Here is a 27673-nt window from a genome sequence, read left to right as displayed (position 1 = left end):
ATAGGAAGTGACCCTCTGTTGACCCCTGAGCTGGACTGGGCAATCAGGTTCCCCCCCCCCCTTCCTGGAATGTGGGTTCTACTTGCCTTTCTCTGTCCCAGAGGTGCTCTAAGGACAACAGCCTTGAGACAGTGATGCGGTGCTGAGATTGTCTGCAGGGTATATGTGACTGAACCCAGCTAAAGCTTCTTTATAAACATTTAAGATTTGGTGGACAGACGTGGGGCTCCACCCATCTTGCCTCCCAAGATGAGCCTCGTACGTACCTTTTTTTTTTTTTTTTTTTTGCTTTTTAAACCTACCAGCCCTGAGTAAGTTGCCTCTCTCTTTAGTCTCTTTCTGCCTTCCGAGTGCAGGCGCTGGTTCCAAATTTCACCCATGAAGCTCCAGAGAGGGTTTCAAACCAACAAGAAGTAAGCAAGAGTATCTTCTAGGATGTAAGCCAGCTTGCCGCAAATGCGTGTTTTCAGTTAAGTGCCGAATTGTATAACATCAGCTCCAAGGAAGACCCTGAAACTGTGCCAGCGGAAGCCACCATAAATTTGGCAGTGGCTGCTATAGCCTTGAGGCAAGGTAGGTCTTTGCCACTGGATCAAAAGCCAGTCTTTAATAAGCTATGGGCTTTTGGCTCTTTCCTTGTAATTAAAGTTATTAGAGGATTGGAATTTTGTTTAGAAGCTTCTCTATAGCAATAAAAAAAAAAGACAGTACATTTAACAGGGGTTTGACTGCCCATTTGCTTTAAGATGACTCTAAAATGGACAATTTGGAGAGATATCTAGAGTTGACCCCAAAGCAATCACTGTGATTCCAATTTGTCATCGATGAAATAGTGCCATTTTGTCAGATGTGTGCAAGAATTTGGGTAATGATGATATGGCATCGACGAAGCAGGAGTGGCTTGGCAAAAGTACAAACTTGAACGGAGGCTGCCTCTGGAAAAGAATCACGGTCAGTTTAACGTGTTGATTCCATAGCTCATATATCAAGCCCTAATTAGGCCAGTGGTTGTCCATCTTGGGCAACAGATTTGCTAATGTGTGGTCTTCAGCAGATAGAATTTGTGGAGATTGAGCTCCCAGATTAACTCCCAGGGTTGTAAACACAGAAAAGAGGAAACACAAACCTTGTGAAATTTTTCGATGGTGACTTAAAATAAATTTTATCCAATGGGAAACATCAGCTTGTAAGATTTTTATTAGCAGCTATATTGAGGTATAATTGGCATACATAACTGCATAACTGCACATAACTAAAGCATAAAAATTGTGAGTTTTGACATATATATAAATCGATGAACAAATCCACAATCAAGATAATGAAATATCTGTCACTTCCTGAAATTCCCCATGACTCTTGGTAATAATTAGACTATTATAGATGATATAGATTATTATAGATTAATCAATGTCTTCTAAAAATTTACATAAAAGGAATATAGTATGCATTCTTTCTTCTCTGTCTTCTTTCACTTAACATAATTATTTTAAGAAACAACCATACTGTTGTGTATGCCAATAGTTCATTTATTTTCGATGTGTCTCCCATTATATGGGTATTCTACAAACTATGTATCCGTTCACCTCTATATGAATAAAGGAGTGTTTTCTAGGTTTTTGCTATTACAAATACATTGCTGTGCACGTTCACATACAAGACTTTGTGTGCACATATGCTTTCTTTTCCTTTGAGTAAATATCTAGGTGTAGAACAACCGAATTTTTAAGAAACTGCCAAGCTATTTTTCAAAATAGTCTTACCATTTTACATCATTTTTTAAGTGGGTTGTTATGGATGTTCTTTTTCTAAAAAATTTTTTAATGTTTATTTATTTTGGAGAGAGAGTCAGAGCATGAGTGGGAGAAGGGCAGAGAAAGAGGGAGACACAGAATCCAAAGCAGGCTCCAGGCTCCAAGCTGTCAGCACAGAGCCCGATGTGGGGCTTGAATTCACGAGCCATGAGATCATAACCTGAGCCGAAGTCCGGCGCTTAACCAACTGAGCCACCCAGGCGTCCCTGGATGTTCTTTATATAATCTGAACACATGTGTTTTTTCAGATATATTATTTGTAAATATTTTGCCCAGTCTGTGGCTTCTCTTCTTATTCTCTTAGTGTCTTTCAAAGAACAGAATATCTGAACTATTTAAAAAAAATATTTTACTTTTGGGGTTATATCTAAGAAATGTGGCCTAACCTAAGGTCGCAAAGATATTGCTCTATATTTTCTTCTAAAATTTGCATAGTTGTAAGATTTACATTTAGATCTATGATTTCATTTGAGTTAATTATTATATTGGTAAGATGTATAGATAGAAGTCCATATTTTTGCATATGGATATCCATTTCAGCATACTGGTGGAAAAGATTACCTTGTCTCCTTTGCACCTGTGTTGAAAATCAGTTTTCCATGTATCTGTAGGTCTGTTTCTGGACCCTCTATTTGGCTCCATTAATGTATTTGTCAATCTTTATGCTAACCACATAACATTTTGATTACTGTAGCTTTATACTGGGTCTTGAAATCTGGTTATCAGAGTCCTCTAACTTTGTGCCTTTTTTTTTTTTTTTCAAATTTGTTTTGGCTGTTTCAGCTCCTTTGAATTTCTTTTAAATTTTGTATTTGAACTTTGAAATAAACTTGTCAATTCCTATGAGAATGCCTGCTGGGATTTTGATAGGGATTGCGCTGAATCTATAAATCAATTTGAGGAGAATTGGCACCTTAGCAACACTGAGTTTTCCAACCCAGGAACATGGCCTTATCACTTCAAGTATGTAGGAGATCTATTACATCTCACAGCAATGTTTTGTGGTTTTCATTGTATAAGTTTCTCACATCTTTTGTTAGACTTATCCCAGTTTCACATTTTGATGCTGTTGTTAGTGGTATTGCTTTTTAAAATTTCTGATTGTTTATTACTAGTAGAAGAACTTCAACTGAGTTTTTGTATATTGATCTTTTATGCTGAATCCTCGTTAGTTCTATTTAGTCTGGTTTGTAGCTTTTTAGTCGATTCCGTAGGATTTTCCACACAGACAGTCATTTCATCTCTAAATAGGCTTTTACTTCTTCCTCTTCAATTTGGAGATCTTTCGTTTATTTGTTTGTTCTTTTCGTCTTTGGCTAGAATGATGGTTAAAAGTGGGAAGGGTCCACACTTGTCCCATTTCTGATCTGAGGGGGAAAAAAGCATTTGTTTTTCATCATTAAGAATGAAGTTAGCTGTAGGCTTTTCATAGATTTCCTTTTTCCCTTTGTTAGTTTGATAAAGTTCCTTTGCTGTGAATTTTTATCAGGAAGGGGTGTTGGATCTTGTTAAATGCTTTTTCTGCCTTTATTTAGATTATCATGCATTTTTTTTTCCTTTTGTTCTGTTGATATGGTGAGTTACATGAATTGATTTTTGAATGATACGCTATTGTTACATTTGTGGGATAGCTCCCTCTCCCTTGGTCATGATGGCCTTTTAATATAGTTTTGAATTCCATTTGTTGAAATCCTTATTTAGTAATTTTACATCTATGTCATGAGAAGTATTGCTCTTTAGTCTTCTTGTCTTGTAGTCTTTGTGTTGTGTTAGTGCAGTATAACGCTTGCTTCATTTGAGTGAGTTGGGAAGTGTTCCTTTTTCACTGACCTTCTCCAATATTTTGTGTGTGATTGGTACTGTTTCTTTCTTAGATGTTTGGTAAATTTTACCAGCAAAAATATCTGGGCCCAGTTTTCTCTGTGGGAAAGTTTTTAGCTCCGAATTCAATTTCTCTGAGAGATATAAGGCTATTCACGTTACCTATTTCTTCTGAAGTTTGTGTACTTCAAGGAATTTTTCCATTTTATCTAAGTTGTCACGTTTATTGGCATAAAGTTTTTCATAATATTACTTTATTATTCTTTCAATATCTGTAGATTCCAGGCTGTTATTATCTCTCTTTGTGGATATTGGTAATTTGTGACTCCTTTCATTATTTTCCTGATTAGTCTGGCTAGAGTTTCACTAATTTTATTGATCTTCTCGAAGAACTAGCTTTTTGTTTCATTGATTTTCTCTACTAGGTTTTCGTTTCTATTTCATTGCTTTCTGATTTGATTTATTGTTTCGCCCTTTGTTACTTGGATTTCACTTTCTAATGCTATAAATTTCCCCTAAGTACTGTTTTAAACACATCCCACGAATTTGGGAATAGTTTCTTTTCATTTTTACTCAGCTTTTAATACTGCCTAATTTCCTTGTTGATTATTTGTTCCATGTGTTATTTAGAAGTGTGTCATTTAGGGGCGCCTGGGTGGCACAGTCGGTTAAGCGTCCGACTTCAGCCAGGTCACGATCTCGCGGTCCGGGAGTTCGAGCCCCGCGTCGGGCTCTGGGCTGATGGCTCAGAGCCTGGAGCCTGTTTCCGATTCTGTGTCTCCCTCTCTCTCTGCCCCTCCCCCGTTCATGGTCTGTCTCTCTCTGTCCCAAAAATAAATTTAAAAAACGTTGAAAAAAAAAATTAAAAAAAAAAAAAGAAGTGTGTCATTTAGCTTCCAAATATTTGAAATTTTATAGAAATATTTCAGTCATTAACTTCTGGTAGTTATATTATGGTCAGAGATCATCCTTTGTGTAACTTAAATCTTTTCAATTTATTGAGACACTTTTTTATAGCCCAGAATATGGTCTATCTTGGTAAATGTTTCATGTGCACTTAAAAAGAAGGCATGTTCTGCTTTTGTTCGTTGGAGTGTTCTATAAACGCCAATTAAATCTGTTGATTATGTTGTTAATTCTTCTACAACTTTACAGATTTTTGGTCTATTTTTTCTATCAACTATTGAGAGAAGAATATTGAAATCAACTATTATGGATTGGTCCACTTCTGTAGTTCTATCAGTTTTTGCTTCAAGTATTTTATTGGTTACATGAACATTTTGTAATGCCTTCTTGATGGATTAACCCCTTTATCTTTATGAAATAACCTTTAAAAAATACTTATGCTACTCTGCTTTGAAATCTATTGTGTCCAATACTGACATAATCCCTCCAACTGTCTTTTAATTAGGGTTAGCATGGTACATCTTTCTCTATCCTTTTATTTTGTATATATATATATATATTTATTTTGAACAAGAGCTAGAGAGTGAGCAGGGGAGGAGCAGAGACAGAGGGAGACAGAGAATCCCAAGCAGACTCCGCACAGTCAGCATGGAGCCCGATACAGGGCTTGAACACACAAACTGTGAGATCAGGACTTGAGCTGAAATCAAGAGTCAGTGCTTAACTGACGGAGCCACTCAGGCGCCCCTTTTTCTATCCTTTTCTATGGAGTGCTTATAGGTAGCATATAGTCAGATCTTACATTTAAAAAAAACAAATCTTATTTGACAATCTCTACCTTTCAACTGGGATGGTTTGACAATTAACGTTTAATGTGATTATTGATCCACTTGCCGTTTGTTTTCTATTTGTTCCAATTCTTCCTTTTCCCCTTTTGTCCTCATATGTTTGTCTGAAAAACCTCTTTTAACATTTCTAATTTTTTTTCTTTTAACATTTCTTATATAGCAGGTCTGTTGGTGATGAATTTTTTTCAGCTTTTGTACATCTGGAAGTCTTTATTTCACTTTAGTTATTTTTTTAAAAATTATTTTAATGTTCATTTATTCTTAGAGAGAGAGAGAGAGAGAGAGAGAGAGAAAGTATGAGTGGGGGAAGGGCAGAGAGAGAGGGAGACCACAGAATCTGGAGCAGGTTCCAGGCTCCCAGCTGTCAGCACAGAGCCTGATGCAGGGCTCAAACTCATGAACCATGAGATCATGACCTGAGCCAAAGTTGGATGCTCAACTGACTAAGTCACCCAGGTGTCCCTCACCTTAGTTCTTAAAAGATATTTTACTTAGTATAAAATTCTAGGTTGACAGGTTTTCTGTTTTTTTTTTCTGCCACTAGATTAAAGATGTTGCTTCATTGCCTTCTCATTTGCATCACTTCCTACGAGAAATCTGCTGTCATCCTTATCTGTGTTTCTCTGCACTTAATGTGTTTTTTTCTGGTTTTTAATTGCTTTAAAATTTTTCTCTATCACTAGTTTAGAAAAATTCAATTATAATGTGCCTTGGTGTATTCTTTCTTCCTATATCTGGTGTCTTGGATTGATTGAGCTTAGGTATACAGAAACACAGTTTTCATTTACTTTGGAAAGTTACTGGCCATTATTTCTTCAAATTTCTTTCTGTCAACCTCTCTTCCAGAGACTCCTATTACATATATAGATAGATATGGCATCTTCACATTGTCCACAGCTTACTGAGCCTGGTTTTTTTTTTTCATTTTTTTAAATTTTAGAGACAGTGAGAGAGAGAGAGAGAGAGCATGAACTGGGGAGAGGGGCAGAGGGAGAGAGAGAGAGAGAGAGAGAGAGAGAGAATCCCAAGCAAGCTCCACACTGAGCGTGGAGCTTGACCTGGGGCCCAGTCCATGAACCCTGGTATCATGACCCAAATCTAAATCATGAATCAGATGCTCAACTGACTGAGCCCCCCAGGCACCCCTCACTGATACTCTTATTTTAACTGTTTTCTCTTTCTCTGCTTCATTTTGGATAGTTTCTATTGCTATGTCTTCAAACACACTACTTTTTCTTCTGAAATTTTCAAAACTTTTCAAAACAATTTTTTATTGTGGTGAAAAAGAATCACATAAAATTTACCGTCGTAACTATTCTTAAGCATACAGTTCAATGGTGGTAATTATATTCACGCTGTTGTGAAGCATCTTCTCTATTCTCTTTTTTCTAATCTACTTTTAATTCCATCCAATATATTTTTCATATCATCACTTTAAAGTTATTATCACTAGAATTTTGATTTAGGTCTTTTCTATGTCACCCATCTCTGTATGTAATGTTTGATCATATGGAAAACCCTTATAACTGTTCCAATGTCCTTGTCTGCTAAGTTTAATACTTGGTTGTTTTCAATTGATTGACTTCCCTTCTCATTAAAGGCTGTATTTTGCTTTTTGGATGTCTCGTAATCTTTTATCAGATGCTGGACATTATAGATTTATTCCTTGTTCAGTGTTGGATATTTTTATATTAGTAAAAATATTCTTGGGCATTGTTCTTGGATGAGGGTAAGTTACTTGGAAAAAGTTTGATTCTTTCACGACTTGCTTTTAAGATGTGCTCAGCAGTCCTAGTGCAGTGTTTAGTCTAGGGTTAAATACTCCAGATTACCGAAGCGAGACGCTTTACCAAAAGGTGTGTGAGTTATGAGGTTTTTCAGTCTGGTTAGTGGTTACAGGCACTATTCCCAGTCCTGGGTGAGCATCAAGTGTTGTTAGTTCTAGTCCTTTTGGGTGATTCTTTCCCAGCAGCAATCTCTAATACTCAGCCCTGTAAACTCTGCCACCTTGTTTTCCCATGACTCTGAGCTTTATCTCCTCAATGCAGGACGTTTGCATTGAATTCCTGGGTTTCCTTTCTGTGGTGTAACTTGGAAATTCCTTAAGGCCATAAGCTCAGGCAATCATAGGATTCACCTTATTTGATTCTCATTCCGTTACCAGTGTTTTTCAGCTGATGTCCTATATCTTGAAACCTGTTTCTTCATATGTTTCGTCCATTTGTTTTTGGTTGTTTAGGCAAGAGAGTAAATCTGTTATCTGCTATTCCATCTTGGCCATAAGCAGAAGACCATGGTGACAGTTTTTGTCATGGACTTAGACTTACTGGTATTTTATCTGTTGATCATTCTATATTGTTTTCCCTTTAATCAACAAGTAATGTTTATGAGAAGATATTACAAGATAAAGTTGACATAAGATAGAGAACACTATATCACCAAGAATTTTTTGTAGTGCAGATCTGATCAGAAAGTTCAAGATATAAATGAATAAAATATTTTCTTAGGAAAAAATAAAAAAGTTTTTTGTTATTTTTGGAAGCTGTAATTAAATAATATTTTGGACCCAATGCATGATTCATCTCTCCAGCAGAGCCCAGGAACTTCAAGCAAAAGAGACAAACAAGGCCTTGAGGAATGTACACAGAAGTTGTCTGGCTCAGTGGTCCTGGTCTGTGTCAGGAAAGTTAGAGGTGAACCTTGGTAAGTCCTCCAAACTGTGGAAAGCCTCCTTTTTAAATAAAGAAACCAGTTATAATATAAATGAACAAACTATATAAAATTATAGAAACAGGGGAGAACATTTCAACGGAAATGGTCTCTCATTAGCAGAAATGACTGTATAGTTTTCTATTGTTCAGTTTGGTTGTAGGATATCACAAGTGGGAATGGTCTTTGGATCGGTTGATTTCTTCAAGTGAGGGTTGATGCCAGTGCTGTGATGTCTTTAATGAAGGAGGAATTGTGATGTGAGTCATAAGACATTTTAAAGTTGCACTTGGAGGTCGTTCTTACGGTTTCAATTTTGTGTGATTGATGGAGGTGGTTGGTCTGTTCTAATCTACTAACACATTTTAAGCCCTATGTAATGTCAACTATTATTATACATTTAAGCAATGAAAACTAGCTCCCCAGACTGTAATCTGCATTTATGGCAATGCGCATTTGTGTAGCATGCCCCAAATGTTCTCCACTGTACTATTCTGAGTTGAGTTGACTATGTTGCAACATGGTAGTCTTCTCTGTGGCTTCTCTTTAAGTTGTTTATTTTGTACTTGGCAAATAGATTTGCTGACAGTGTTCTAGAAAAATGAAACAAAGAAACCTCATACTGGGTGTTAAAATTTGAGTTTTACATTGACTAGAAGAGTCTTCAAAGAAAGTTGTGGAAATAGACAGTTAGGGATTGGTGGTAGTCTATAATGAAGTAGACTATAAGCATAACTGCAAAAGGGAAGGTCTGACCAGAAATTTAACAAATGAGAGTGAGAAAAAAGTGCTCCAGAAGCACGTCATGGGGAGAATGGAGAAGGGGAGGGTGAGTACCTTCTCGTAATGCTGGGGAATGCATCTTTATAGGGATCATGTTATAATGATGTCAGCCATAGCTGATGCAATTAACACTCATTTCTAAATGCCCATCCCTTCTACTTGATTCAATCACAGTGTTTTGATTTTTAAAATCCCTGTTTAAGACAGGATGTGTTGGGGGGAGAATCAAGATGGTAGAGAAGTAGGGAAACCAGAATTAACCTTCTCCCTCAAACACAGCAGTATTGAGGTCAGAACAGTTGGAATTCCAGGAATCCAGGCTACAGAGTGACAGAAACATCTCCACGTGTGTACAGGTACACAGAGACAGCTTGGGGGGACAGAGGTGCATGTTTACCAACTGGGTTGATATAAAATGGGTGGCGTAGGCTTGGAGGAGGGGAACCTCTTCAGCAGAGAGACAAAAGGAAGAGAAAGAGAGGCTGTGGAAGTGTGGGATTGTATTTGGACAAGAGAAAAACCTCTCTAGACCATGGATCGGGGGATGAAAAATACAGAGAGAGCCAGTTTATACCTTGTAAACAGCCTTAGGAGTGAAGATCAGTTTTCAGAGTTGTGTGACTTTTTCTAGACTAGAGCTGCCACTGTGTGTGCAAGCTTTCTGGGGGAGGGGGAACCATCTCAGGGCTCAGTAGCGATCTCAAGGGTGCACTGGGAGACAGCAGTGCCCTCCCCTGATTACTGTGGGAAGAGGGTATATTACTCTTCCAAGGATAAAAGATAGATGCCAGCCAGAAGCCCTTTGCTGGCTGGGCAGACTAGCCCTGCTCCAGAACTGGGTCCATGTGGAGGGGGATCCTTTAAGACATTGGGTTTTGAATCCCAGCCAAGCACCTAGAAGGCACGGGAGACTGTGGAGCAGGACAAACCGGCCCATCCACACTGCTCTGTGAGGACTGCCTGAACATTGTGGTTTGGACACCTAGTCTGGGGAGGAGAGATTGGGGTGTAGCCATTTTTCTCCTCATCACCAACACAGTGGGGCTTCAGGGAACAAGACAACAGCCCCCCGTGGAGGGCAGACCCTCCTACACCAAACCTTGCCCCTCTGTGCCTGGTAACTGCTTCTCTATTCTGGTTGTTTGTTTAATCAGGCATTTTTACTCTGTTCTTTCTACACCTTTTCTTTATCTCTGTCTTCTTTATTTTCCTCTCTCCCTCTCTGGATTAAGCATTGTAGTTTACTTGATTCTTTGCCTGGTCTTTTTTTGCCATCCCTGTCATTTCTCTCTTTGTATGGGATAAGGCTTCTTCCACCCTCCCCCTTTTCCATTTTTTCCAGGGTTTAATTCAATGAACAAACCAAAGCACAAATCAAACAAAACCACCACTACCAGTAGGGAGACAAAGCAATGAGAGACACAACAGAGTGTGTGCAACACACTCCAAAACACTTCCTGAAATGCCAGGCCCTGGACAGTGTATTACCACTTTTTAACATAGTAGTACTCGCAAGTTGGTGACTCATAACAAGCTATTAAAACACGTAAAAGACAAAAAACTAGCCAAAATGATGAAACAGAAGAATTCTTCTCAAAAGGAATTCCAGGAAGAAATGACAGGTAGACAATTGCACAAAACAGATATAAACAATATATCTGAACATGAACTTGGAATAATAGTCATAAGACTAATAGCTGGGCTTGAAAAAGCATAGAAGACAGCAAAGAATCTATTGCTGAAGAGATCAAGGACCTAAGAAATAGTCATGACAAATTTAGAAATGCTGCTAATGAGATGCAAAATAAACTAGATGCAGTGACAGCAAGGCTGAAAGAAGCAGCGGGGAGAATAAGTGAAATAGAAGGTAAAATGGAAAATGATGAAGCTGAGAGAGGGATAGGAAATTACTAGACCACGAGGGGAGAATTAGAGACCTAAGTGATTCAGAGAAACATAATAATATCTGTATCATACAAGTACCAGAGGAAAAAGAGAGAGAGGAAGGGGCAGAAGGTTTATTTGAACAAATTATAGCTGAGATTTTCCCTAATCTGGGGAAGGAAGCAGACATCCTAGTTCAGGAAACACAGAGAACTCCCTTCAAAATCAACAAAAATGGGTCAACGCCACGACATATCACAGTGAAACTGACAAAATGCAAAGAGAAAGAATTCTGAAAGCAGCTAGGGACAAACAGGCCTTAACCTACAAGTGTAGACACATAAGGATAGCGGCAGACCTGTCCATTGAAACCTGGCAGGCCAGAAGGGAGTGGCAGGAAATATTCAATGTGTTGAATAGGAAAAATATGCAGCCAAGGATCCTTTATCCAGCAAGGTTGTCATTCAGAACAGAAGGGGAGATAAGGGCTTTTCCAGACAAACAAAAACTGAAGGCGTTCATGACCATTAAACCAGCCCTGCAGGAAATCCTAAGGGAAACTCTGTGAGTGGAAAGCAGCAAAGACTACAAAGGACCACAAGCACAAAACCTACAGATAACACAGTGACACTAAATCCATATCTTTCAACCATCACTCTGAATGTAAATGGACTAAATGCCCCAATAAAAATAGGATATCAGAATGGATACAGAACCAAGATCCATCTGTATGCTGCCTACAAGAGACTCATTTTAGACCTGAGGACACCTGCAGATTGAAAGTGAGGGGATGGAGAACCATCTATCATGCTACTGGAAGTCAAAAGAAAGCTGGACTAGCCATACTTATATCAGACAAACTAGATTAAAAAATTTTTTTAGTGTTTATTTACCTTGGAGAGAGACAGAGACAGAATGCAAGTGAATTAGGGGCAGAAAGAGAGGGAGACACAGATCTGAAGCAGGATCCAGGCTCCAAGCTGTCAGCACAGAGCCCGACGTGGGGCTCGAACTCATGAGCTGTGAGATCATGACCTGAGCTGAAGCTGGCTGCTCAACTGACTGAGCCACTTAGGCGACCCACAGATAAACTAGATTTTAAACCAAAGACTGTAACAAGAGATGAAGAAGGGCATTGTATCATAATTAAGGGCTCCATCCATCAAGAAGAACTAACAATTGTAAATATTTAGGCTCCCAAAATGAATCAGCCAAATATATAAATCAATTAATCACAAACATAAGCAAATTTATTGATATAATACTGTAATTGTAGGTGACTTTAATACTCCACTCACTTCAGTGGACAGATAATCTAGGCAGAAAATCAATAAGGAAGCAATGGTCTTGAATGATACACTGGACAGATGGACTTAACAGATATATTATTCAGAGCCTTTCACCCAAAAGCAGCAGAATACACAGTCTTCTCGAGTGTGCATGGAATATTCTCCAAAATAGATCACACACTGGGTCACAAAACAGCCCTCAACAAATATAAAAAGATTGAGATCATACCATGCATATTTTCAGAACACAGCACAACACTATGAAACTTGAAATCAACCACAAGAAAAAATTTGGGAAGCCTCCAAATGCATGGAGGTTAAAGAACATACTACCAAAGAATGTGTGTCAACCAGGCAATTAAAGAAGAAATTTAAAAGAATGTATAGAAGCACATTCTCCCTCTTTATCTCTGCCCCTCCCCTGCTCATGCTCTGTCTCTCAAAAATAAATAAATGTTAAAAAAATTTTAAAAAAAAGGGGTGCCTGGGTGGCTCAGTTAAGCGTCTGACTTCAGCTCAGGTCACGAACTTGCGGTTTGTGAGTTCGAGCCACGCATCAGGCTCTGTGCTGACAGCTTGGAGCCTGGAGCCTGCTTCGGATTCTGTGTCTCCCTCTCTCTCTTCCCCCACTCTGCTCATGCTCTGTGTCTCTCTCTGTCTCTCAAAAATAAGTAAGTGTTAAAAAAAATTTTTTTAAACATGTGGAAGCACATGAAAATGAAAACACGACAGTCTAAACCCTTTGGGATGCAGCAAAGTCAGTCCTAAGTGGAAAATACATTGCAATCCAGGCTTATCTCAAGAAGCAAGAAAGATCCCCAAAACATATCTTAATCTCATGCCTAAAGAAACTAGAAACAGAGCAGCAAAGAAAGCCCAAAGCCAGCAGAAGAAGAGAAATAATAAAGATTATAGTAGAAATAAACAATATAGAATCCAAAAACAAACAAACAAACAAACAAACCCAAAAGCAAAAACAAAACCAACCAACCAACCAACCAACCAAACAAACAAACAAACAAAAACAGTAGAACAGATCAATGAATCTAAGAGCTGGTTTTTTGAAAGAATAAACAAAATTGATAAACCCCTAGCCAGAGTGCTCAAAAAGAAAAGAGAGAGGACCCAAATTGATAAAAATCACAAATGAAACAGGAGAGATCACAACCAACACCACAGAAATACAAACAATTATTAGAGAATACTATGAAAAATTACATGCCAACAAACTAGACAATCTGGAAGAAATGGACAAATTTCTAGACACTCACACATCACCAAAACTCAAATGGGAAGAAATAGAAAATTTGAACAGACCCCTAACCAGCAAAGAAATTGAATTGGTTTTCAAAAATCTCCCCCAAAATAGAAGTCTTGATCCAGATGGCTTCCCAGGGGAATTCTACCAGACATGTAAAGCAGAGTTAATACCTATTCTTCTCAAGCTGTTCCAAAAAATAGAAACAGAAGGAAAGCCTCCAGACTCATTCTGTGAAGCCAGGATTACATTGATTTCCAAATCAGACAAAGACCCCACTAAAAAGGAGAATTATAGGCCAAATATCTCTGATAAACATGGATGCAAAAATTCTCAACAAGATACTAGCAAATTGAATTCAAGAGCATATTAAAAGAATTATTCACTGTGATCAAGTGAGATTCATTCCCGGGCTGCAGGGCTGGTTCAATATTTGCAAAACAATCAATGCAATACATCACATTAGTAGAAGGAAGGATAAGAACCATATGATTCTGTCAATAGATGCAAAAAAAAGTATTTGACAAAATACAGCATCTTTTCTTAATAAAAACCCTCAAGAAAATTGGGATAGAAGGAACATAACTTAACATCATAAAAGCCATATATGAAAAGACCACAGCTAGTATCATCCTCAGTGGGGAAAAACTGAGAGCTTTCCCCCTGAGATCAGGAACACGTCAGGGATGTCCACTCTCACTACTATTGTTTAACATAGTGTTGGAAGGTCTAGACTCAGCAATCAGACAACAAAATGACATAAAAATCATTCAAATCAGCAATTAAGTCAAACGTTCACTTTTTGCAGATGACATGATACTCTACACGGAAAACCCACAAGACTCCACCAAGAAACTGCTAGAACTGATACATGAATTCAGCAAAGTTGCAGGGTATAAAATCAATGAATAGAAATCAGTTGCGTTTCTATACATCAATAATGAAGCAACAGAAAGAGATATCAAGAAATTGATCCCATTTACAAGTGTAGCAAGAACCATAAAATACCTAGGAATAAACCTAACCAAAGGGATAAAAGATCTGTACACTGAAAACTATAGAAATCTGGGACGCCTGGGTGGCTCAGTCGGTTAAGCGTCCGACTTCAGCTCAGGTCGTGATCTTGCAGTTTGTGAATTCAAGCCCTGCATCAGGCTCTGTGCTGACCACTCAGAGCCTAGAGCCTGCTTCAGATTCTGTGTCTCCCTCTGTCTCTGCCCCTCCCCTGCTCATGCTCGCTCTCTTTCTCTCTCTCTCTCTCAAATAAATAAACATTAAAAAAATTTAAAAAAGAGAAACTTTTAGAAAGCTTACGAAAGAAACTGAAGAAGACACAAAGAAATGGAAAAACATTCCATGCTCATGGATCGGAAGAACAAATATTGTTAAAATGTTGATACTACCCAAAGCAATCTACACATTCAGTGCAATCCCAATCAAAACAGCACCAGGATTCTTCTCAGAGCTAGAATAAACAATCCTAAAATTTGTATGGAACCACAAAAGACCCCAAATAGCCAAAGTAATGTTGAAAAAGAAAACCGAAGCTGGAGGCATCACATTCCTGGACTTCAGCCTGTAACAAAGCTGTAATCATCAAGACAGTATGGTATTGGCACAAAAACAGGCACATAGACCAATGGAATAGAATAGAGAACCCGGAAATTGACACAGAAATGTATGGCCAATTGATCTTTGACAAAGGAGGAAAGAGTATCCAATGGAATAAAGACAGTCTCTTTAGCAAATGGTACTGGGGGAACTGGACAGCAACATGCAAAAGAATGAAACTGGACCACTTTCTTACACCATACATAAAAATAAATTCAAAATGGATGAAAGGTCTATATGTGAGACAGGATACCATTAAATCTTAGAGGAGAAAAGAGGCAATAACCTCTTTGACCTTGGCTGCAGCAACTTTTTACTTGACATGTTTCTGAAGGCAAGGGAAATAAAAGCAATAATGAACTATTGGGACCTCATCAAGATAAAAAGCTTCTGCACAGCAATGGAAACACCCAACAAAACTAAAAGGCAACCAATGGAATGGAGAGAAGCTATTTGCAAATGACATATCTGGATAAAGGGTTAGTATCCAAAATCTATAAAAAACTTACCAAACTCAACCCCCCGCCCCCCACCAAAAAAAAAAAAAAAAAAAAAAGACTCCAGTGAAGAAATGGGCAGAAGACATGAATAGACACTTTTCCAAAGAATACATTCAGATGGCCAACAGGCACATGAAAAGATGCTCAATGCTGCTCCTTATCAAGGAAATACAAATCAAAATCACATTGCGATACCACCTCACACCGGTCAGAATGGCTAAATTTAACAACTCAGGAAACAACAGATGTTGGTGAGGATGTGGAGAAAAGGGAACCCTTTTGCACTGTTGGTGGGAATGCAAACTGGTGCAGCCACTCAGGAAAGCAGTGTAGAGATTCCTCAAAAAATTAAAAATAGAATTATCCCACAACCTAGCAATAGCCCTACTAGGAGTTTATCCAAAGGATAGAGGGGTGCTGATTCACAGGGGCACATGTACCCCCATGTTTATAGCAGTGCTATCAACAAGAGCCAAATTATGGGAAGAGCCCAAATGTCCATCAACTGATGAATGGATAAAGAAGATGTGGTGTATATATATATATATATATATGGTGATGAAAATGAATGAAATCTTGCCATTTGCAACAATGTGGATGGAACTGGAGGATATTATAAGTGAAATAAACCAGTCAGAAAAGGACAGATATCAGATGTTTTCACTCATATGTGGAATTTGAGAAACTTAACAGAAGACCGTAGGGGAAGGGAAGGAAAAATCAGTTACAGAGAGAGAGGCAAACCATAAGAGATTCTTAAATACGGAGAAGAAACTGAGGATTGATGGGGATGGGATGGCAGGGGAGGCGGGAAAAATGGGTGATGGGCATTGAAGAGGGCACTTGTTGGGGTGAGTTCTGCGTGTTGTATATAAGTGATGAATCACGAGAATCTACTCCTGAAGCCAAGACTACACTGTATACACTATATGTTAGCTAATGTGACAATAAAATTATTAAATAATAATAATAGAATTTAAAAAGTAAAAAAAAAAAAAGACAGGATAGGTTGAGTTATACTAGAAATAAGAAATTCCCCATTTTCTGCAGCTGATCGAAATAAATAATTATTTCTTATCAGTGCAAAATCTGCTATGGGTCTAAATGACTCCAGGACAGCTGCTATCTATGTGGTTACTGAGGCAAGATCTTGTGACCTGGAACCCATGACCTCTTCAGTTAAAGGTCAGAGGAGAAGAGAGACTGCCTTAGCCTGGAAATGCTGCGTATCACTCCTGTTCACATTTTAGTGGACAGAATTAATCACATGGCTCTGCCCAGTTACAAGGGAACTGAGCCGTAGAATTCTCTGTGAATAGAGAAGAAAAGGAGGACTGGATACTGGAGAACACTAGGAACTCGCCTTTCTGCCTCCAGGGCTATTGCATAGCGTGCCCTATGCCTGACTTAGCCCTCACTTTGGCTTTGCTAACACTAATCTTTCTAGCTTCAGGTGAAATGGTTGTTTGCTTCCCATAAAACTCTACCATCAGACTGTAAACTCTGCATTTCTCGTTCTGATTTCCCCAGCCCCTAGCACACATAGTACCTAGTATCTAGTTAGTCTAATATTTATAAATAAATAACTACTTTGGACGGTAACACAAACATCTGCAAATTTCCCTCTTGATATTGTCAGTAATTTCTGTTTTACTAGCTATGGAAACATTCCAACATTATAAACAAACATGTCATAAGCGGTAAGCAAGAAACTGGGAGACATTTACATGCCTGTAGGGCATAGGCGCAGTAGATTGTCAACAGCAATTCTAGTTTCTGACATTGGGGTAGTGTTTCATGTGTTCATCATTCCTCCAGATAATATTGTTATTTTTAAGAAAGATAGATTATTTAAAAATTCTCTTCAACTTTTTCCCTGACTTTAAATGTAATATGTATATATCATAGAGAAACTGGAAAGTACATCAATATAAAAAAAGTTTTCATTCCAGTGTTCAAACTCCAGTGTATTATCATTTGACAGACTTTTTTTCCAGACTTTTAGCAACACACATCTTTACATGAATTTCAGCTTTTCATTAAAGTCTGTTAAAGAACATTTTAAGTGGCAACTACATTTTTCTTTCATGTCTAAACCGTAATTAACTGAGCCATTCCCTTAACAGTAGATATTTAGATTATTTCCAATAGCTTTTCACTACCTAAAATGCTGCAAAAATATTGTAATGAATAAACATTTCTCTATATTTGGACTACTTTCTTAAGATAGATTCATAGAAGAAAAACAGATAAATTAAAAGACAGGAGTATTTATAGAGTCATAGGGTCACCTTTAAATTGGTATAGTTTTAAACAAATGCTTAAGAATCTCCCAAAGTGCTTACTGCTTTCTCGGTCAGAAGTATGGAATATGAGCTCTGGGGGGGTTAAAATACTCTTTTTATGTAGCAGTCAAACAAAAAAATCTTTAAAAATAACTTCTATACGATCAGCATTATCTCATTGGGTGGGACCATCATAACATGCCCAGCATTTCCACACTGCCTTATATGGTAGGTACTTAACATTCAAGAGAGATACATCTGAACTCATCTGGAATCCTTCAAGTTACAGCGGGCCTTTAACATATAGTTTTATCCCTACAAATTTCCATAATTGCACTGGCTAAAGCACTAGATGAAATAGTTTCTTTAATCACTTTTTCTTCATTCTGTATTCAATAAATATGGCAGAGCCTTTCACATAATAGAGTCACTAGTCATGGCCAAATTCAGGATTCCAGTCTTTTTTTAATTTTTATTTTTTTTTAATGTTTATTTTTGAGAGAGAGAGAGAGAGAGAGAGAGAGAGAGAGAGACAGGACATGAGCAGGGGAGGGGCAGAGAGAGAGAGGGAGACACAGAATCCAAAGCAGGCTCCAGGCTCTGAACTGTCAGCACAGAGCCCAATGTGGGGCTCGAACCCATGAACCGTGAGATCATGACCTAGGCCGAAGTTGGACGCTTAACCAGCTGAGCCACCCAGGCACCCCTAGCATTCCACTCTTGAATATATTGAAAACTTAATTTTTCTGACTAATAATTATTACTTTTTAGCTCTCTTTACTTTGGCTTCAATTTTTCTGACAACACTTGCATGTGCTTTGTTTTGGCTCAGTGTCCATGTTTAACAAAGATAGAAAGTTTCTATTGCTCAATGTGAATTTTTGCTGATGGGAAGGGAACTACAAAACCTGAAAAAATTAGTTATTGGACAGTCCAGGTGCTGAGGCATGCTAAGTGACTACCTCAGGCATCATCCTTAAACATCTATTAATTCAAAATGACAATCTACTGAATATGTCAGGGACTTTCAGGGATTATGTGTGAATGCATAGTCATGAAGATTAAATCCATACATTCCAATGATCTCCTGTGATTTTTCAAAGCACATTAATAAATGGAACAGTTATAATTTTCCCCTTTGTCTAGAAGAGGTAGCTGAAGCCAATGAGAATGCAATTGTCTAGGCCAAGGTCATATAGTCCATAAACGAGACTGCTGGATGTGACTCAGATTCAGGAATAGAACACTTTAGAAACTGAATCTTCATTATATACATGAACAGATGGAATGGAGCTGAGTAAGACATTATTCTTGAGAGTCAATGAGATGCAAATATAGGTGGAAACAAGAGTAGACAAGACAATAGGAAATCAAATCATCCTGCAGAATAATCCTTACAAAATAATGACTGCACAAGAGATGACCTCAATTCACTCATGAAGGGAAGAAAAAAAACATACTGATGTTTCTGCCATATGCTGGCTGAAGACATGTAGAGGAAGTAGGAAGCTGATTTGAGTTGAAGGTGCATGGCAGGAGCTGGCAGAGCAATTTCTTTTCCCATCAATTTTCACCCCCACCCCCACAAGGGACCTGCCAAAGTAGACATCCAAAATAAGTTGATCTCAGTTAAGAATAGAATGTTATGCCATACAACTGAGTAGAAAAGGAAATAGGTTTCTGTTAGGATCCAGCTTTTATCTCCTGCGGAACTGTGTAATTGTAAGTAAGATCCTGATAGAAATTAGAGATATTTATGATCTAGAATGTAATATATGTACTTATCTGTTCAAAGGTGGGTATAATTAATTGGTCGAACTTCTCTCTGTTTTTCTAATTCAAAGTTTATGTTCAGATACATCATTTCTGAATAATATAGGCAATGATAGGAGTTCTGCTTGGTAAAGATCGACTGACTTTTACTGAGACCCAAACTAACTGTGCTACTGGAACTAAGAATGTTATCATGTTATTACTACATAAATCGTAACTCTCAGTTGGTAGCCTTCAGAGACAGACCTCATTCATAGTCCATGTGAATTCTAATAGTTTATTGGATGGCAATGAAAGGAAGAAGACTTCATTTTAATTTTTGCTTTAATATGTAGGACCTCTAGACCTCAGTTTCCCTCTCTGTGAAAGGGAGCATACAATATTTACCCTCCCTACCTTCCAGGATGATGTGAGGATCAAATAAGGTAAGAGGCTAGTTCATAAAACACTATAGTGCTGTAAGATATTATTAGTGTTGGTATGATTGTTACTGACTATAAAATAGCTCTCTTTCTCCATAGATTACTTGTGAGGCAGGAAGGTTGTTGGTTCACTTTGGCCCTTCCGAGAGCATGGGGGAGATTAAATTTTGGCACAGAGGCAAAAGGGCAGGCTCTTTCCCCCCTCATATTCTCCCAGAGCAAAGCAGAGTTCCTAGTGAGATCTTGTGAGCTCACTTTGGTCGATTATTCTATTTTTTTAATGTGAAAAACAGGGGATGATAAAGGAGGTTAATGAAGAGAAGGAAGGTGGCCGTGGCAAAAGTGGAGAGCCTTCACATACATTTTATGGTCTAGCCCAGTTCACATACATCTCTTTCCATTCATCCATCCGTCCGTCCATCCATCCATCCACCCAATGAATCATCTACTGTGATGAATGAATCTACCCAACGAATCATCTACTGTGTGCCAGTTTGGGCTTCCTTTTAGTTTTCTTCATCTGGACATGCTGCTGAGTTGTATGAGAACAACTGCTTACATTGCATGTGTCCAATGAGACTGTGTGTTCATTAAGGGCAGGAGATACACCTTATACTTTTATTCTCTCCTCTGTAATGCTTAGCAGAATGCTAGGGAAATTTAAGGAGCCATTAACTAACCATTGAGCTTTTCTTAAAGGGCCACCTCATATCTTTATGGTTTAATGATGTTTAAAAAGCACCGTGTTGCAGGTTGGGTTTCTCAGAGGGCGGCCTCTGAGGTGGAGATTAGCAGGCTGGGAGTTGAGCGGGGAGTGCTGTTGGAAGCAATGCCTGTGGAAAGGAAGGGAGGAGAGCCCAGTGCGTGAGGAGAAGATGGGCTGCAAGGCAGCCCAGTGACATCCTCAGCTCCCCCCCATGGGAAGCTTGGAAGTGAGGATGGCCTTTCAGAGTTTTCCTGAGTTGGGGCCAGGGAGCCAGGCCTTTGTATCAAACATTAACCAGTCATTGGAAGCAGGCTGCCTTGTGAAAGGGATGTGACCTTGGGCAAGGCAATGAGGCAGTTTTGAAACAGAGTTCTTGTCAGCTGTGGGCTATCTGCTGGCAGCATTCCCAGCAACCGAGGGAATAGGTTCTTCAGTCCTGGGGGGAAATCTGGGCAGCATATCACGGCATCCATTGCTAATTGTAATATTAGTGGAAGAGGATGCTGGAAGTTTCATCTGAGAGGAACAAAGTGAATTTTAATACTGGCGCTTTATAGACCTCATGTTCACGAAAAGGATTGTTTTGAGTCACTCAGTAGCTTAGGTCTAAAATAGAAGTTCCCCCTCAAACATATTTCTGTGAAACATTAAAAAAAAAAAGAACCCAAATGGAGATGAAATTTGTGTTCGTATGTATTAGTCAGGATGATTTTGTTTCACATAATTGAGCCCAACTAAAATTAGCTCGGAAACAGGAAATGGTATTGTCTCATGTAACCAAACTCCAGGAAAGGCAAAATTGCAACTAGACCTCAGGGACTCAGATGGTCACGGATCACTTTTTTGTCTTTGCTTCTCTCTTCATACCGTCTTCCTTGTCTGACACTAGCTTCTTCCACACAGCTGGAAATATGGCTCACAGCAGTTTCCAGGCTCAATTTCATCACTGGAGAGGGATTAAAACTTGATCTCCATTGTGAAGTTAAAAACTCCCTGAGAAAGGTTTTCATTGGGTCAAGTGTTATTTGTGGACACATTAGCGGCAGCCAGGAGGATAAGTTACGATGATTGGATCAAGTGAGTCTATCTGGGTAGCCCTAACCAATCACTGTGGTCCTAAGATCATGGGAGTTCTCAAATGGATGTACATGACTGGAATGCATGAAGGGGCATTTTGGGGAAGGGTAGAGCAAACAATGACTGGATAGAACAAAAGATGTTGTGTATTAGATTTCTCTTATCCCCTGTGTTTCAATGTTACCAGACTAATGTCATTTTCTTTTCGGCTTTGGTATATGGGCCAGTGTATCTTACTGTGCAAATGGACCTTATAGCTAGCTACCAGTAATTTGTTCATAAATATTAGGTTCTGTTCATTTTGCCCTGAGATTAATTACCTGCCAACATGTACATGATTTTCTTGGTTCAGAGAAATTGTTTATTAATCATATTAACAAGGGAATTTTTGGAGGGCTAGAAATGAAGTCATCATAATTATATACTTCTTTTTAAGACGATTATTTATATTAAGAAATCACTTCGTAGGAAGCATTTTAACATTTATCAAATAAACCTGCTCTCAGTGATTTATGATACAATTTTGTTGGCTATACATCTTTATTATAGGAAGAAAACCTATTTGAAAATATAACAACTTTAAAAATAGTCCTGTTCTGGTCCAGAAAAAAAAAATCTCTGCCTTCAGTTTCAGAAAGGGTCAGCTTAGCTTTTAACTCTTCTAATGATATAGTTGTTGTCCAGCGTCTACCTGTTCCACTCCCAAGTGGTTAGTTTCAGTCGACTGTGTAACTTCCATCCCATGATAAAACCAATCTCAGTGGTTGGTTCAGAAAGGGTTATGTAATATGATAGCAGGGGACTGAACGTTTCTGTGAAAAATTTTCTCTTCCGTAGAAAGAGAAGAACTTTTCTTTCGAACATGGTTGGGTTCATATGTCACAAATGCTCTGCTAATTCTACCTGTCACCAGTACAAGGTAAGGCCAATACTGAGGTTAGCCCATTAGAGATATAAAAACCCAAGTCCCTGTCGACATTGTTGCAACCAACCTTGGATCCTTTCCTTCCATTGACTTAGGATGGCTAATACATCGCCTTACGATTTAAGCTAAAATCAGGGTTTTTGCTACTTGTAGCTACAAATTTCTTAATAAATATATGGTAGTTCCCCCTTATCTTTGGAATATGTTCTAAGACCCCCAGCAGAAGCCTGAAACCATGAATAGTACCAAGCCCTATATATACTATGATTTTTCCTAGATGTACACACCTATGATGAAAATTCATTTTACAAATTAGGCACAGTAAGAGATTAACAATAATAAGTACCAATAAAATAGAACGGTTACAACAATATACGGTAATAAAAGCTATGTGAGTGTAGTCTTTCAAAGTATCTTATTCTACTATACCCACCCTTCTTCTTGTGATGATTTGAGTTGATAAAATTTCTATGTGATGAGATGTAATGAGGTGAATGATGTAAGCATTGTGACTTAGTGTGGGCTCCTGTTGAACTTTTACATGTCATCATCTACTTCTGGACCATGTTGACAGTAGGTAAGTAAAACCATGAATAGTGAAACCACAGATAAAGGGGGACTATTCCAATTGCAAATTATAAAAGAGGAGCTTAATTACGAAATAATTATAGTACTGTGTGATAAATACAAATAAATGAAGGTATCTATAATGTATAGGGGTGCCACAAAGTACAGAGTCATATGGAAAGTCTCTCAGAGAAGAAGACACTTGAAATGGATTTTGAAGGACACTTCAACGAGGGTATGAAGATGAGAGCTTTCCAGGCAGAAGGAACAACATGTACATAAGCATAGAGTAATAAAATAGGTGTTCTTCTTTAAATCACTCAAGGTAGAGAAAATAAAGCCAGGAGATATCTCATAGGAACAATGCACAACTGGGTGTGATGGGTACTGATCTGGGGAATTACACATCTCTTGGGGACAGATGTATATTCTCTCTCCATCTATATTTGGGGTCATATGGTCTCTTAGTATTGCTTTGTTCTGACCAGGTGTTCCTCTCCTGTGGACTTTTGCAAGCTAGTTTCTCCAGTCTTCAATATGAGTATATAACCTCAAAAGGACATCCTGGGCTCACCTCAAGATGATTTCAGTTTAAACACTACTGTGATCTGACTATAGTTGACCTGTGTCTTGGTTGGAATTTTCTTGGCCGGCCAATGTGCTAGCCTTTGGACAGTTACTTTCCTATGGTTGATCAGTTGTGTCATTGGGAGACAGGGTCATTATGATATTAACATGACTGCACAGATGAACAATTTCAGTTCACCTGACAATAGGATCAAGTCTATATCTTCAAATAACTCTTCCTGAAGCAAGAAGCATGGGGGTGGTAGGGGGGTAAAATGGGAGGAAGTAAAACCAGATAGGAAGTTATTGTAGTCTAAGTAAGAAATAAGGTCTGAACTAAGACAATAGGAGGGGAATAGAAAGGAGAATGATACAGTAAAGGTGAAATAAATTAATTTACTCATTGACTCATTCATTTAGTCAACAAATGTTTATTGAGCATCTCTCATATACCAGTATTTTTCTAGGTATAATGAGGAAAATAGACAAAAATTCCTATTCTCATAACGCTCATAATTTAGAGACAGAAATCAAGAAAATTTTGCAAAAGTAAACTATGAATTCTGTGAGATAGTGACAAGTGCTATTTAGTTATGATTGCTATTTATCAAATCACCCCAAGACTCTCCATTTTATGATGCCCATGGGTGCTGTGAGACAGGAATTCCGAAAGGGTACCAGGAGCATGACTTGTCTCTCCTCTATAATGTCTAATGTCTGGGGCTTCTGCTGGAAAGACTTTACAGCTAAGGGCAACTCAACAGCTGGAGAGTGGAAGCATGTGGAGGCATCTTCGCTCACCCTGGAGGTTGTTACTGGCTACCAGGTGTGAACCTGCTGGTGGACGCACCTAAACACGGCCTTTCTAAGTGGCCCGGCTTCCTCATGGGATTGGCAGCCTCTGGAATACTTGGACCTTTTATACTGCAGCTCAGGCCTCCAAGGACAAGGTCCCAAGAGAACTAGGAGGAAGCTATATGGTGTTTTTGGACTCAGCCTCTGAAGTTATGTAGCAGATTCAGGGAATCAACCTTTGGAGGAGATGAGTGCCCAGAACTTTACAGACTGATTTGAAAACCACCATGAGCACTCTGGAGAAAAACTGAGCAGGATTGAAAGGGGTGGGGAATCCCATGGGGAAAAGCAGGAAGTAGCTTTCCATTTTAATTTACGTGGCCATTGAAGAAGCAAGTTTTGGCAAAGGGAGGTTCAGGAAGGAAAACACGTTTCAGGCAGAGGGACAGCAAGAGCAAAGGACTTATTGAAGGCATTGACCAATTAATTCGATTGATGAAAGCTGGGATGAATAAGAAGGTAGAAGTCTAGCATTTTTAGACTTCTGGCTTGTGTGTCTAGAAGAATGATAGTTCCACTACCAGGAATTCAACCCAGGGGGCAGAGAGGACTGAGTGAATCTTGGACATGCTGTGCTTAAATGTTTATCAGAATTCATTGTGTGTGTGTGTGTGTGTGTGTGTGTGTGTATGCAGGTAGAACTTGGGAAAGCGATTGGGCTGAAGATCCAGGTATTGGAATCCTTAGTATTAGAACAGAACCCTTTCTGATTGTTTTGGAAACGTTTAGGAATTTATGGAATTGGCTAGTGACGTGAGGTGAGAAGTCTGGTGAACGCCGATACTTAAGGTAAGAGCAAAGAGTTTCATATAAGACATCGAAGTGGACTGGCTTGAGAGGTAAGAGGAGGATCAGGAGAAGGTAATGACTTAAGGGTCAAATAAAGGTAGAGAAAGACCTAGCAGCCTTCAAATCTCTTTCTGACGGGTGCACAAAAACCCACCATTCAGAACTTCCTCCTTTAGTTTAAATGCTGTACTCTCTCCAGTGTTTGTCTCCTAAGATATACATGTCCCCAGCAGAGCATAAAATTGAGCCACTGGTACCTGAGTGAATGGAAGGCTGGATGAGAGCACTTCAGAAATGGAAGGGGATAAAAGGGGGGAGAAGTGGAGGCTGTTCAAAGATACCTTTTGTTGATTTCCAATTTCTATCAGACTGTGGTGAGCAATGGTGCTTGGGCAGAGTGTGCTGAGGTATCTTTGGCTTCTCTGTAATTTTGAGAGTTATAATAGGTCACATGGAAGATCTTACCTGTTAATAAAACACACTGCAGGGGCAAGAGGCAAGTTCTTGAAGCTTGTGACAATCTAGTCTAGAGGGTGACGGAGCGTAAATATGAATTTATGGACCTTCAGCTACACCTAGTGGCCAAGTAGGGAAAGGAACAAATATTTTCTTGTAATATTTTATCCTGGTTCTTGAGATTCTTTGCTTTTACAAGTCAGTCAATAATTGTTTCTTGGGTAGTTATGTATTATAGTGTACAGTTTCCTCTGTATAACTATTTTTCAGTGACTCTATTTGTCATCTAGCTAAATAATTGATTCCCCAAACTGGAGGAATGTGGTGATATGAAAACAAAAAGAGACTGTGTGTGTTGGGAAGTTGGGGAGAAGGAAATACATGGGCATAGACGTGTACCTCTTACCTGCTTGAAAACTCTTAAGTGCCGGCGTAAGCCTTTAGCATTTGCTAGGTTCCTGTACTTTAGCTTTACATATAGGATTGTCTTTTCCAGAAAACAAATAACAGTAGCAGTGATCATGATGATGGTGGCCCAGGAAGAGTTGTTTGAAGGAAAGAGAGACCAAATATTTATTTTGCATCTGATATTTATCAGGTTGGAGAAATGAAATCAATCTGTAAGAAAATAGAGCAGAATCTGAATGAAGAATTGATCAAGGTATTTTCAATGTATAATATATATACTTCAACCACTACATCAGCAAAGAATGTTACGTAGTCACCTGTATCTTTTTGCAAGTGGCATTTTTTTTTGGTAGTTGCTTACAGATGGAGAAATCCCGTATGTTCATGAAGGCAGACATTTACAGAGATGACTCCAACCATTGAAGAGTCGAACCGACTGGGAACACATCTATGGCACATCCCCAAGCTCACAGTTCCCTTGGAAAAAGAATGGCAAGAAATGATATAAAGATTTTGAAGGGGTTTGTGGTATTCCACTCCAGTTTTCCGAGGAAGAAGATGATACATATGGGTTTGTGTTTCCTTCATGAGAATTTGAATACAGGATATATTAATTAAACATATATCTTCATTTTCCTGATGGAGAAACTTGAGTCAGCAGTGATTAAATTACCCAGCTATTTGGTTGCAGAGCTAAGACTACCCATGGTTTTTACTCCTGTTCTACATTCTTTTTTATTACAATTATTAATGGAAGAGTTTTGGGTTTTCATAGAAGACCAAAGCAAGAGAAAGTTTAAATCGTCAAGAAAGTTTAGATAGATAAAGGAAGCTTATTTAAGTGTAAAGGAACTAAATACTATTATTTTCTTTATTTTAAGATGTATATATATATGTATATGTATATGTGTGTATATGTGTGTGTGTGTGTGTGTGTGTGTGTGTGTATACACGCTAATATTCCGAAATCAGCCTGACCCTTAGAAACAATGTTAAGTCATAGTTGCTTCCAGGAAGTATGTCAAGTTGTGAGATGATCCTCTTTACTTGGAAGAATTTAGCCACTGACATTCTCATGTAATAGATTATGGAATTGACAAAACTACTTAGTTTTGTTGGCTTACTTTGCGAAAGAAACTATTTACCATCCAGCAGTATGCAATTCCATTAAGAAATAAAAAACAGAATTTGAAATGCAAGTCACTGGTATTATTTCATCTGACTTGAAGTGTAAACCAGGTAAAGCTGTTAAGAAGGGATTAGGCAGTCTCACCACCTCTGCTAGTCTCACAGTTGTCTGTCGGGGCCAAACTTAATTCTGAAGAATTTTTAGACTGGGTGTGAAAAGGGTAGACCCAAATCTTGTAAATCCCAAAAGGAAATGGTATGCAACTGTAGGGATAGGTACGTGTCATAATGGTGT

General features: G+C 38.5%; 1 long non-coding RNA gene across 1 annotated transcript; it reads left to right on the top strand.

The window, feature by feature from the left end:
- Positions 1-352: 352 nt before the first annotated feature.
- On the top strand, positions 353-27583 carry LOC124529274 (uncharacterized). Its single transcript, XR_006966300.1, has 4 exons — positions 353-573; positions 7977-8089; positions 26339-26503; positions 26604-27583. It is a non-coding gene; the product is annotated as an uncharacterized LOC124529274 (long non-coding RNA).
- Positions 27584-27673: the final 90 nt, after the last annotated feature.

This window comes from Lynx rufus, unplaced genomic scaffold (assembly GCF_022079265.1).
Source record: "Lynx rufus isolate CCGP_SWC_20201006 ecotype Redwood Valley unplaced genomic scaffold, mLynRuf1.p SCAF_6, whole genome shotgun sequence".
Classification (NCBI taxonomy): domain Eukaryota; kingdom Metazoa; phylum Chordata; class Mammalia; order Carnivora; family Felidae; genus Lynx; species Lynx rufus.
This window is presented reverse-complemented; position numbering and strand designations above follow the sequence as displayed.